This window comes from Alligator mississippiensis, chromosome 2 (assembly GCF_030867095.1).
Source record: "Alligator mississippiensis isolate rAllMis1 chromosome 2, rAllMis1, whole genome shotgun sequence".
Classification (NCBI taxonomy): Eukaryota; Metazoa; Chordata; order Crocodylia; family Alligatoridae; genus Alligator; species Alligator mississippiensis.
This window is the reverse complement of record NC_081825.1, coordinates 126,289,418-126,303,422: the sequence shown is the minus strand read 5'-3', so window position 1 is coordinate 126,303,422 and position 14,005 is coordinate 126,289,418. Positions and strand designations below refer to the sequence as shown.

Sequence of the window (14,005 nt, the reverse complement as noted above, 5' to 3'; positions counted from 1 at the left end):
CTCACAAGTTTCAGTTTGTACTGGCAATAACATTCAGGCTTTTTCATTACTAGATGTGCTTTGCTCTTATCTATTTCTCAGAAACTCATACTATATATTTTACACAAGACGCTATGTCACCGTAGTGATGAGCTATGGCGATGTAGCTTGTCACTATGGCGATGTAGCATTGGTGGGCCCAACCTCCAGAGTAAGGCAAGTATAGGGTTTCTCAAAACCCTAGCCCCCACTGCCTTGTGGATACTTCTTGGTTGGAGAAAGGCTAAGGGTAATGTACCCTCACTGAAGCATTAGGCAGTCAGCAGCAATTCTTATCTTTTGCTCTCTTGAAGAAGCCACAACTATTGAGGCACTGAATGTCTGGACTCGGTCTGGCCTTTGGATTCTGTCTCAATGGTCTAAAGGGGGAATGGAAGGTCTTGGGCAGCCTCCACTCCTCTTTACTCTTGCCTAGGTATATGCATTGAAGGTCTTGGTGTGATGGTCACAGGACTCCATACAAGTGGATTCATCAGGCATTTAACTAGATCTCTTACACATACACTACAATCCAGAGGATTGATGGCTACCTACATTTATAAATATGATACAGACTTTGTACAGATTTGGCAGGTCATCTGATCGATGTGGCTCTGTGAATAAACATTCAAGGATACTAAAAAAGCCTCACTATGCATAACTGGGCACATCTACACGCGTGCTTTACTGCAATTGACTAATTAGCTCTCCAGCAAAGCGCCACAGTCTACACTTGCACCCCTATTAGGACACAGTAAAAACTCCTCCATAGACAAGTACTATCCTATGGTGGAGTACTTACATGTGCTGAAACGCACGTGTAGATTATGACCTGGGCTGGCTGGGGCATGAAGGTGCTATAGTGTGGGGGTTGCCTGCCAGCTAGTCCTATACTATAGCACCTTTGTTCCCCAGCCATCCCCTCTGCTGCCCAATGTCGCCACCTAGAGCCTGGGGCTGACCCTCGGGCTCCCTGCTCCACATCAGCTGCTCCCAGATACAGCATCTTCATGTGTACCCAGGACTGTCCCAGGCCAAAATGCTGTGGTCCTAAGCACACGTAAAGGCACTGCACCTGGGAGCAGCTGACTCCAGCATGAACTGCATTGGAGTTTATTCAGGTGTATTAATAGCACATGTAGATGAGCCCATTAAATGTTATCCTTTGCAGCAAAACTGAGTCAGGATTTGGCCTTTAAACTTTCTTTGCAATATGAAATTTCAGTCTGGTAAGACTAAATGGCAATTGTGATCAAGTCTTAAGGCTCCAATCCTGGTTCACCTACTCCAAGGAGGAAGAATAACAGACTACCTCCTCAAACTGCTGCATATGGGAGAGGTGAGAAAGACTTCCAGCCTCCAAGTAGAGAAAGGTGTTAGGTGCCCTCTTGAAGAGAGGTAGCCTAGTAAGTTGAAGGGACTAAGTGACACAATCAAGTACTTGCAGGGCCTGTACATATCTATGTAATTACTTTCCTTAGCTTTATATAAGTTATATATATGGAGATGAAATGTTCCAGATATACTCCTGCATATGTACTGGAGAGACACACAGTCAAATCAAAACATACACATGATGTCATATGAATCTGTGAGTTGCAGAACTCACGTACTCCAAATAAATTGCTTTTTAAACAAATGTTGTGAAGCTGGTGCAAACTGGTGTGTCTCATCTTGAAATTGGTGAACAACAGACTGAATTTCAGCTACATTCTCTACACAGAGGCTGTGTCTACAAAAGATGCTGACTGTGCAGTTGTTACTACACAGTCATTTACTGCTTGTATAAGCAAGTATTAAATACTAACCAGAGTTACTGTGCAGTAGCCTTGCCAAATGGCTTTTAGGTGATGTTGACTGCACAGTAGCTTGTTACTACTGTGCAGTATCGTCACGTCACACATCATGCCATGCAACACTACTGCACAGTAGTAACGAAATACTGCACAGTCAGCATCACATGTAGATGTGACCAGAGGAACACATAGGACCCATTTAATCTAATCTAAAATCTTGTTCTGTCTTCTGATATCTCCTGCTTGATGTCCAACCATCTTTTTAACTTGACATAACCAAGCACCATGCCATGCCCTCCTTTCTGTCCTTGCTGGTAAATCTTTTATCCAGGACTTCATTGTGTGCCTCAGATACTGCAATTTGTAGTTCTCTGGCTATGACAAATTCAATCTTGTCCACTTATATTCACTCAAAACACTGCTGCAAATATAATTGTCCTGGCTTTGATCACCTCATCCCTCTCCATATCCTGCTATCAGTTTCCTCTTTTCCACTGCATCAACAGGGACTACTCACTTTCCCTACCTACCAACGTACCTTCAGGCTTCCAATGCAGCCCCTCAAGCACAGGAAGAGTTTTCTATATGCATCTGCAAAGCTATCTCATTATGCTTCTTCAAATCCCGTCTTAAATCTCTCCTTTGTTGCTATACCTACAGAAGTACAACAATGTTTAGGAAGCCAGTGTATTATTTCACAGATTTCACAGACATCAGGGCTGGAAGGGACCGTGGAAGATCATTGAGTCCAGTCCCCTGGCCCAGGGTCGGGAAGTCAGCTGGGGTCATAGGATCCCAGCAAGATAAGCATCCAAATTTCTCTTGAAGGCGTTCAAAGTAGATGCTTGAACCACCTCCGATGGCAGGCTATTCTAGACCTTGGGGGCTCGGACAGTAAGGAAATTCTTCCATATGTCCAACCTGAAACGGTCTTGCAGGAGTTTATAACTGTTCAACCTTGTCATCCCTTGGGGCGCTCTGGTGAACAATCATTCCCCCCGTTGCTTGTGAACACCCCTGATAAACTTATAGGTGGCCATCAGACCGCCCCTGAGCCTACACTTTTCCAGGCTAAAGAGTCCCATAGCTCTCCGCCTGTTGTTGTAAGGTCTGTTTTCCTGACCTCTGATCATGCTCTCAAGCTTCTCCACATCCTTTTTGAATTGTGGAGCTCAAAACTGGATGCAGTACTCCAGCAGTGGCCTCACCAAGCCTGAGTACAAGGGGAGAATGATGTCCCGTGATTTACTTGAGAAGCATCTATGGATGCAAGCCAGTGTTTTGCTCGCTTTACTAGCCGCAACATCACATTGAAGGCTCATGTTCATCTTGTGGATGAATTATGATCACTGCTTTTCAACCTGACCCATATTGTCTTATAATTTTTTCTGATCCCCTGGGCTGCCAGTCTAGCTCTGTTGGTTACTTTTTGACTTACTCTTAGAATGTAAGCTCTAGAGACTATATATTTGTTGTGTGCATATAAGAGTGAGCTCTTGGTTTATGAATGTGGTCCCTAGGGGCTACCTCAACAATTTATAAATATATTTAAGTGCACTACATTAACTAAACTGATGTAATATAGTTTAACCAATGCACCTTTTGTGTACAAAATGAAGACTCAACTAGCACTTAATGCTATAAGCAACAATACCTGTACTGGCAAAAGGATAGAGTAGCTGATCTAATAATAATAATCTTTTATTTTTGATTACTTTGTAAACAATGTACTAACTGCTATACATACTATGAACCTATTTCATGTAATGTATACATTCTGGGTAGTAAAAGTCATGCACTAATTTCTATAATAATGTTGTAAACTCACCTACACAACAGGCACTGCAGCCAGTTATGGTTGCTGTGAGAACTATGACCTTATATTTCCTCTTGAGTTCTATAACCTAGTGAAAACAAATAATACAATTGAACTGGTATCATTTACATAAAAGTTATGCTTACAGTTATCGTAGTAGAAGATTATGTAGAAAAAGGAGTCAACAAAGAACAATCATGAATGCTCAGCTGAGTTCTTTGCATTAAAGCAGAGCAACTGTTTTGCAGTGTTTTCTGGAGGCATGGAGCACATAACAATAAATCAAATTATTCTAGAGATGGGAAGAAATGTTTAATGTTGAAACCCCCAAATCTGTTTTGATTGATCAATTCCAGGAACAGGTCCGATGGGGTGCAGCAGTGCAGTTACACCGCTCCCCACTTTAATACCTGTGCAACCCAAACTTTAAAACCAACTACTGGGAAGGGGACCGGCATTTCTATTCAGGCAGTGCTGAAAGAGTCAGTGGCTCATTGCCCTCTCCATGATTCAAGCTAATCTCTATCAACTCCTTGGGTATTAGTGACCCTCTGTCCTTTTTTAATGGTTTTGATCTTCCACTATTCAAAACTACCTGTTCTTCTGCAATTAATTTTGCTGTCTGTTAGCCATTCCTGATATGTGTCTCTCCTATTTCACAGACTTCAGACTATTTTCAGATCTAGTTAAAAAACTTAATTCAGGTATGGTAATGTAAGTAAGGTGTAGAAATGACTGACAGTGAAGAATTGGACTGTCAAGATGCTCAAGAAGACTAGATTTTGTTTTATGAATCTAAATAAGAGACATATATTTAACTATAATGACTACAGGAGTAATGACACAGTATCTTTAGATTATTTTGACTATTTTTGCCTAGTTTTGTTTTTTTAACTTTATATATAATGTAGCAATTTAGTGCACATTCTAACACTTATATTTGTTTTTCTTTTTTCTTAATAATATAGTGTTTCCCCCCTAGCATATTAGTAAAGCATTTAGTCTCTCTTTAACTTGAGAAAAATATGTGTTCTGTTACATGTGCTGATCTGCTATACCATTTGCTTCCTATTTTTCCAAATTCTGAATCTGCCCATCTTCAATTCTAATTAGATGAGTCTGACACCCTTTCTTGGATTGCTTCTTTGTGAGTCACTAAATGGAGATGGCAGAATCAGGTGTACCAAATACCAAATTTTACCAGCCTGGCTGCCATTCCCACTATCTTCTGTTACCTGGGAGCCATCCAAACATTACTGGGCTTTAATTTGCCCGAACCCAAAAAGGGAGAAGAAACCAGATGACATTACCACCTTTCCTTTTTTCTCCTCTTTCCAAACATCCCTTTTGCCCCTTCTGTGTTTGGGTAATTCTACACTGATAGTTAAGTACACGCCCATGCCTATGCCTGTGCCCATACCACCTATCTATCCACATTGAAAATAACTATGTTTAGAGCAACTATCCACCATAGGCTTCACAACTTCTGCTCACTCTTGGGGCATGTAAACATCTTTCAATAGCTGCCTCTGTACATACACAATCTGTGGTGTGCTTGGAGGGAAGGTATGGACTATAGAACCCATGCCCAAGGAGTCCTTCACCAGCCATTCCATGATTCACTATTCCTGTTTCTTCTGGTCTTTCTGCATTCATTTCCTACTTCTACTGTCTAGAAACTATCATTCCCTTGTTGGCTATTTAACCTCTCATTTGCCTAGGAAAATCTGCAGACTGTGAGCAGTGCTTGTGTGTCCTTGGAGCTCCTGGGAGCAACATTATTTTAATGGGTATTATTTTTCTAATGCCAAGGTCTGAGGGCACAGCCAGCCCACTACCAAGCCTGACCAAATAGATGCTGCAGCAGAGGGACAAAAGGAGGGAGAAAAGACAATTACATTGTATCTGAAATGCAGCAGGAAGGCATGGAATTACACAAACGTCTATGGAGACAGAAAGAGCAGGAGCAGCAAGAGAAGAAAGTTTGGAATGAAAGAAACTTCAGCAAGCCCATAAATTCTGGCAAGTGATCCAGAGCAGATGTGAGCCTCTGCAGGCTTTACTGTAGAGGTTGGCAGTGTCCACAGAGCTAGGCGAGGCCTTTGTATAGAATGCAAAATGCTTGTGCAGACTGCTGTACTTGCCTCTTTCCACATTCACATTGCACAAGAAGGCATTTCACATCACCAGTTCTCTAGCCTCTGGCTAAGATCAAGAGATGACGGAAAGGTGCTATGGGCAGACTGAGGGCATCTCAACTTCCAGGCCTCTGGGCCTGGGATTTGCAAATAGAACACCCACCTAGATATGGCAAGTATTTGAATCCCCAGGCCTATGGGTCTGGGAGGGAGGATACCGGTTCAGCTGTAATTTTATGGCCCATAGATCTTTGTAGATACAGTTATTGAGCTTTTCTCAATCGGATTGGAACATAATTGGTACTTGGATTAGATTTAAAAACAAACAAACACACAGAAAAACCAAGGTGCTACAGGAGGTAGAACTGGTAGTTGTCTGCTGGACCTTGAACAGCCTGAGGAATTCAGGGAACCAGGCAATCCCCTCTCATGTCCCACCTCCACCACACTACATTCAACAAGAAGAGATAGATAAGGGAAAAAAAACAAGGTGAGTAGAACAGGCAGCACAGACATTACCTGCATTCTCTTCTTGTACTTTAATGTAATATAATTCTTGCACTTTAATTTAATTTAATTAGTTCACTTGGTTGATGGCACTTTGGTTCGATTTGATTTGGTTTATTTAGCTTACTCGGAATTTCTGTTTGATTTGGTTTGCTTATTGTTCTATATTTTTTTTTTTAAGCTATGGTTTGCAGTAGCCAGGTCTCACTGCACACTTGTTAAGTTATTCAGTGTTTATGTTTTTGAGTTTTACAGTCTGTTGTTTGCTGAAACTGTTAATAATGGCCTCTCAATTGTAGTGAAAGGGAAGCTGTGACCTTGCAAAAAAGATTTTACTAAAGTATAAAAAGAGAGCAAACAATTGATACCATCCATTGAAATGGCACCCATTTCCACAAACTCTCTGGCGTACATAATTCAGTAGACCTTACCGACCAAAAACCATGAAATTCATCACAGAAGAAATTAAATTCCTGCATCCTAGAGGTTTAGAGAAAAATTACAATGAGCAATTCCAAGTCAGGAATCTGTAAAATAACATCTGACTGCAGGTGGCTCATTAGAGCCTCTACATGTGACATCCCCAAACTTTGACTTCGAGACTGTATTTACAGAGGTGTTTTCCAGTTGTTGGAATTGGCCATGAAATCCATTATTGTCTAGCTTCCAGGCAGTGTGAAAATACTGGCCACAAGCTTAGCTGTACAGAGCGGTAGGCCACAGAAACATATATAGTGTTTAGTATGTTGGCATTCAAACATGTTTAGATTCAGTATCATCTAGCGTTCAGTTTTCCAAGTGTCCTATCACCATTCTGCAGCTGGAAAGGAATTGTCTGAATGGTAAGGTTATAGCTTGATGAGAGAGGATAGGTGGGATCTACCAAAATAATTTTTGCCTAGTTGTGGTTTTTACACATCTCATGTATAAAAAATGTCATTAGAAGAGAATAAAGTTCCAGGCTCTCCAAGCCCGATCTCTTGTGCAACTTGCTGGTGCTTTTCACATTTTAATGTATGAACCTTCTTCAGAAAAGTTTGGCAAGCTTTACAGAACATGGAATACAACTTCTTTTGGTTAATAAATGTGTTTGCTGCTACAGGAGAAGAGGCTGGGCACTTCCTCACACAAGTCCATAAAGGTTGCTTCTTCCTAGTTATTATATCTCTGCAAAATGATATGATCCTATTTTGCTATGTTAGTTCTGTTCCACAAATGCCAGCGAACCCTTGGACTTATGATACATGCTTTAATGGCTATTTTGCCCTTCAAATCTTTACAGCTGATCGCTTGCTGGCACCTGTATCCTTTCAGTTCTTTGTGAATATGTAAAAGTCCTACAGTGTTACACATCATGCCTGCCCATAACCTGAGCAACTGGGTCACAGTAATTGCAGGCCACTACAAATACACGTAACTGCAAAATGTCCTGGGCCAACAAAGCTGTATACAAAGATAGGCTATGTAATGTCCTCCTTCAAAGCCAGGTGCAATACCAGTCTAAAGTCTGCTCTTTGGGCCTTTGACAAAGGGCATTTCATCCTGCAGTGTACCCTAGACCTGTTTCTAGGACTCTGCTTGGCATGGCACATAGGAACCCAGGAACATTGCATTTCTCTCAAGCTCCAAGAATCATTGTGGTTGATCTGACACAACAGTGTAGAAGGGTGAAGGGGGTGGTCACATCAGAGGCTTGCAGACTGAACCACAGAGCACATCAATATCCATCAGTGGTTCCCAGTAGACCAGTGGTTTCCAAAAGAGGGGTTGCAACCCCAAATGGGGCTGTAGCCCTTATAAGTAGGGTTATGAGTCCTATCGACAGTCATTAATTCCAGAGTCAGGTGGAACTGGTATCACATCTAGTTATGAGTGACTAGAAGTTGTTTTGCAAGCCCCTGAATAGGACTCCAAAATATTAGGAACAGCTAGGATATACATACCATCATGAGAGCTTGGTTTAGCTACAAGAGAAGGCAACCTTTTACAGTAGTCCTGGGAGGCAGTAATAAGAATGGTGACAAGTATAAGCTGCATTTTTTTAAATCTTGGGGGTGTTTGTTATAGCCATGTTGATATAAGACCATAGGCAGACAAGGTTCTTTGGGTAGATGTGATATCTTTTATTAGACCAACCAAATAGTTTGGGAAAAAAAAATTCTTTGCAAGCTTTCGGGCACAAACAGCCTTCTTCACGCACAGGGAGAGTCTGCTGGTGCTTGTGTGCTCTCCAGGATGGAATAGCAGTGTAAGCCAATATGTAAAATGTAGGTCTGTGAAAATGCAAATGCATGGCATGGAAGTTCAGAGTGGATGGGAAACAATATGTGCGAGGCAGGTATGTGGTGGGGGGGAAGTGGGGAAAGTTGACCTGGAGACAGAATGTAGCTGATAAAATGTAGAGAGGTTACCTGAGATTATTGATTTACAGGCAAGTTATAATGTGCCATAAATCCAATGTCTATATTCAGTCCATGATTTTTTGTATCCTGTAGATTTATGAAGTGAAGTTCATAGGCTTATCTACAAAAGGTGTTTTGTAAATTCCGTTTGAGGATTAGAACTAAGAAATTGGAGAGAGAGTGGTTGTCTTGTGAAAAGTGTGCACCCACAAGTAATTGGGTATTTTTGTCTTTGATGATGTTTGGTGTATATTCATTCTGGTATGCAGTTGTTGTCTGGTTTCTCCTACATATTTTCCATCAAGGCATTCAGTACATTTCTGGAGGTGCAGGTATAAAATACAGGAATGGTGATGGTTCTGTGGTAGGGTGTAGTAATTGTGGGGGTAGTGGAGATATGTTTGCAGGTTTTACATGTCTTGTCCTGACATGGTCTAGATCCATTTGGTGTGCTTTGGGCCATAGGAAGTTTTCTTCTGGTGATAAGTTTGGTGAGGTTCAGTGCTTGTTTAAAGGCTAGGATGTGTGGTTCTGGAAAAATCTCTTTAAGAACTGGTCTTCTTCTTGGGAGCCATGGGATTCTTCAGCCTGGAAAAGTGCAGACTCAGGGGTGATCTGGTGGCCACCTATAAGTTTATCAGGGATGCTTACCAGGATCTGGGGGAACAGATGTTCACCAGAGTGCCCCAAGGGATGACAAGGTCAAACGGTCACAAACTCCTCCATGACCGTTTCAGGCTGAACATAAGGAAGAACTTCTTTACTATCCGAGCCCCCAAGGTTTGGAATAGACTGATGCCAGAGGTGGTTCAAGCACCTACTTTGAACACCTTCAAGAGACATTTGGATGTTTATCTTGCTGGGATCCTATGATCCCTGCTGACTTCCTGCCCCTGGGGCAGGGGACTGGACTCGATGATCTTCCGAGGTCCCTTCCAGCCTGAATGTTTATGAAATCTATGAATCTTGTATGGGTTGCAATTGTTTGCGGATTTTCTGTATAGGTTCCAGGGAAGGGTGGTATGTCAAAACTAATGGTGTGTGATTTGTGGGGAATTTCTTTTTGTACTGCGGCAATTCTTCAGCTAGTATCCAAGTGGCTCTTTCAAAAGTGTTTTTTAATCTTTCCTTTTCTCTCTTTTTTTGTGTGTTTGTTGCACTCCGTCTTAAAGAAAGAGGGATTGGAATTCAACAACTTACCATCTAAACTAACCATGTCTTTTTTCCTTCTAAATGGGGCAGTTAATAACTTCTAGGAAAGTGACAGTGCATGTCCCTATAGACGATGACAGAACAAAGGAGAACGGGAATAGGAGGTAATGTTAACCTGAAAGCCTTGCTTCCTACTTTGTATTTCAAACACTTTAACTGATTTTATTATTGTATTTGCCTTGAATGAAAAGTTAAACAATAATATGATTGCTATAATGAAATTGTCAATGCTAGCTTGATACAAAAGCCTGGGGGACATTTTCTTTTAAGCTTAACCTTAGCTCTGAATTTCCTGGTTTAACAAACCTTAGGCTGCAATTGGACCTAGACAGGATACGGGGGCGGACAGATGAGAACAGGGTGGTTTTCAACACTGACAAGTGCAAGGTGATGGACCTGGGGAGGAAGAACCAGCAGCATACCTACAGGCTGCGGAACTCCCTTCTTGTCAGTGCAGAGGCAGAAAAGGATCTTGGAATCATTATTGATGCCAAAATGAACATGGGTCGACAGTGTGGGGATGCGATCAGGAAGGCCAAAAGTACCTTGTCATGCATCCAAAGATGCATCTCATGCAGGTCCAAGGAGGTGATCTTCCCCCTCTATGCAGCACTGGTCAGGCTGCAGTTGGAGTACTGCTTCCAGTTCTGGGCACCGCACTTCAGAATGGATGTGGACAACATGGAGAGGGTCCAGAGGAGGGCCACCCGCATGATCGGGGCAGCAGGGCAGACCCTACGAGGAGAAGCTACAGGACCTGAACCTGTTCAGCCTCCACAAGAGAAGGCTGAGGGGGGATCTAGTGGCCTGTTACAAACTAGTCAGAGGGGACCAGCAGGCATTGGGGGAGTCCCTGTTCCCCCGAGCACTACCAGGAGTGACTAGAAATAACGGTCACAAGCTGGCAGAGGTTAGTTTCAGACTAGACATCAGGAGGCGCTACTTCACAGTCAGGGCGGCTAGAATCTGGAACCAACTTCCAAGAGAAGTGGTGCTGGCTCCTACCCTGGGGGTCTTTAAGAGGAGGCTAGATGAACACCTTGCTGGGGTCGTTTGACCCCAGTGCTCTTTTCTGCCATGACAGGGGGTCGGACTTAATGATCTGTCAAGGTCCCTTCCAACCCTTCAAACTATGAAACTATGAAACTAGTTTTTAGATCATTATAAATATTAACAGAATAATTTGCCATATGTAAGTCATGTGTATTATCACTCCTCGCTTCATTTAAATGCAGTGCTTGTTTTGGACTTTGATCTAAGGGTGGTTGCTGAAGAGAGTTTGTTGTACTTCCTGCTTCTGCTTTCAGACAGAAAACAACAGGCAGAAATGATAGGCTTGCTCTGAGTTTCATGTTCTAACAATGGCCAGAAGCTCTCCTGGAGAGAGGCAGTTAGTCGTCTTAGTTTGAAGTGTGGCAGGGTAGAGATGAACCTTGTAGAGTAACCAAATCAGAGATGTTGTAGCAGACGCTGTCATAAGCCTGCTGCTTAGGAAAACTTCTGCTCCATTTCTCTGACTTAGCTAATCTATATAGGACCCTGTTACATCATCATGTAGCTAGAATCCAGCTATGAAGTTGTTACACAATTTCAAGCACTAACTTTATAGTTGGTTGATTCTTTTTATAGCTGGCAAATCATTTTTTTTATCATGCTGTAATTACTTTGCATGGTGGCCCATCTACGTTTATTTTGCAGTGGACTAGTCACTTGCATAATATATGTAACACTTGACAACCTTGGAGGTTTTTAAGACCTGGTTGGACAAAGCCTTGACTGGAATGATATAGTTGGGGATGGTCCTGCTTTGAGCAGTGGGTTGGACACTAGATGACCTCCTGAGGTCCCTTCCAACCCTATTTTTATGACTCAGTGAATGTGTAGCAGCAGCCCATAGAGCAGAAAAAGTATCTTCCCTTCATCCTTGTTTACCTCTCACTCACAATGACAGTTTCCCGCTGTCCCAGCCATCCTGGAGAGTCACTGAGGAGGTACTGAACCTCTCAGTGAGATTTGAAAGCTGTCTCAAGTCCACCACAAGCGAGTTCCAGCCCAGAGGCACAGCTTGAGCGGAGGGTTCCAAGGCTAGGGTATTAGGTCTATGTTGTGTCAGGGTTGATCTTACGTTGAGTTTACAGGATGGTTGTATGGGATGGTTTGGATAGAGCTGATCCTGCCTCAGGCAGGGAGTTGCACTGGATGCCCTCTGGCGGTCCCTTCCAGCCTGACCTCTCTGACTCTGTGACATGAGAGCTGGGAGGTGATAAAGGGTTGTTGATTATAGCCGTGTTGGTCTAAGGCAGGGGTGGGTAAAATGCAGCCCGTGGGCCAGATGCGGCCTGCCAGGCCATTCTATCCGGCTCATGGGGCCCCTACAAAATTTAGAAAATTAATATTTATTTGCCCTGGCTGCCTATCATGCAGCCCTCAATGGCTTACCAAAACTCAGTAAGCGGCTCTCTGCCCGAAATAATTGCCCGACCCTGGTCTGAGGACACAGGCAGACAAGGTTCTTTGGGTGAATGTGATATTGCTTTTCATCCTCTTGTGAGCTAAGATTGAGTGTAGGGAATAACTGAAGTCCCGGACTAACGCGTCTAGGATGCAGGATGCTTGCCTGTAGTATCTGGGGGCATCCAAACCCCAAAACCTCTGGGCTTTGGCCTGCACACAAGATGCCTGCCTATAGGTCTGGGAGTACAGCTAACCCCCACTTAGTGGTCTTAATTGGTTCCTGAAAAACCCAGCGTTAAGCAAAACGAGCATTAGGCAAAACCTAAAGTAACTGAGATCCAAGATGGTGACTGCAAGTTTTTTTAATGATACAAGGTAGCGACTACGAGCGTTATAATGAAACTTGCTGAGCGCTAAGTGGAATCAGGTATCAATTTAAAATGAACGTCATAGCAAAATAGCAATAAGCAAAACAACGTTAAGTAGGGGTTGCCTGTACTTGAAGTCCCAGATCATATAGGTTTTTGGGGGTAAATGCAGTATCTTTTATTAGACCAACTAAATAGTTTGGACAAAATTTTCTTTACAAGCTTTCAGGAACAAACACCCTTCTTCAGGCGCAGGGAGAGTCTGCTGGTTTGTGCTCTCCTGGGTGGAATAGAAGTGTAAGCCAACATGCAAAATGCAGGTCTGTGAAAATGCAAATGTGTGTCGGGGAACATCAGAGTGGATGGGAAGCAATATGTGCACAGGCTAATGTGCCCTGGGCCGTGCACACCCCTAGGGATGGCTCTGGTGATAGGTCTGGGGTGGAGGATGTTGCCAGTTGCAGTGCCGTACACGGCGTTTAAAACGATGGAGTCGTGCTCATTGGTGACGCGTAGGGGGTGCACACGCACCCCCTGTGATTGGCCACCGCCATGTGCTGGTGGTGCCTGCAGGCAGTCGCTGCTTGCCACCACCCCCCCTTGCCACCAACACCGTTGCTGCCATCTGCAGGCCATCGCTGATCTCCGCTGGCTGTTGCCAACACTGCCAGTGGCATCTGTGGGTAGCCACCCCCGCTGCTGACGCTGCTGCGACCACCTGTGGGAGCTCCCACCGTGCCCCCGCAGCCTCTTCAGGCACACATTGTTCAGGGTCGCCCCTGCTTCATCGATGCCATTTTTGGAAGCTCGAGTTCTGCTCAGTCAATGCGATTTGACTCATTTGACCTGGAACACGAAATATTATGTGTGTGTGTGTATGTATATATATATATATATATATATATATATATAAAGCGGTATCTTTGACGGGCATTTGTGCAAAGCAACAATTTTCCCGACTCTTGATCTAAAAGCTACCGCAGGTGCCCTCGCCCGCCTGTGCGGTGATAAGGGCAAGCTCAGGCCCGAACCGCCCCCCAGCTCTCCCTGCCTGGCTGCTGCCCTGCAGGGATGTCACGACTGGGTTGGGAAGGGGCCGCTCCTGCCCCGCGGGGCTCCCTTCCCTTACCTTCCCGCCCGGCTCCCGGAGCAGGGGGAGCGTGAGGAGAAATTACGGCCCTGCCTCCCTCCCTCGTTCCCCCCTCCCCACGGCGCTGCCCAGGGGCTCCGGCGCCGGCGGGAGGGAGCGGCTCCCCTCGGCGCCTGCGCGGCCGCCGCTCCCGCCCCTGCCACC

The 14,005-nt window shown here is 44.0% G+C and overlaps 1 long non-coding RNA gene across 1 annotated transcript; it reads right to left on the bottom strand.

Annotated features, from left to right (window-relative positions):
- Positions 1 to 12,687: 12,687 nt before the first annotated feature.
- On the bottom strand, positions 12,688 to 13,979 carry LOC132248591 (uncharacterized). The gene is made up of 2 exons (XR_009459860.1): positions 13,841 to 13,979; positions 12,688 to 13,557 (listed from the first exon to the last, which is right to left on the bottom strand). It is a non-coding gene; the product is annotated as an uncharacterized LOC132248591 (long non-coding RNA).
- Positions 13,980 to 14,005: the final 26 nt, after the last annotated feature.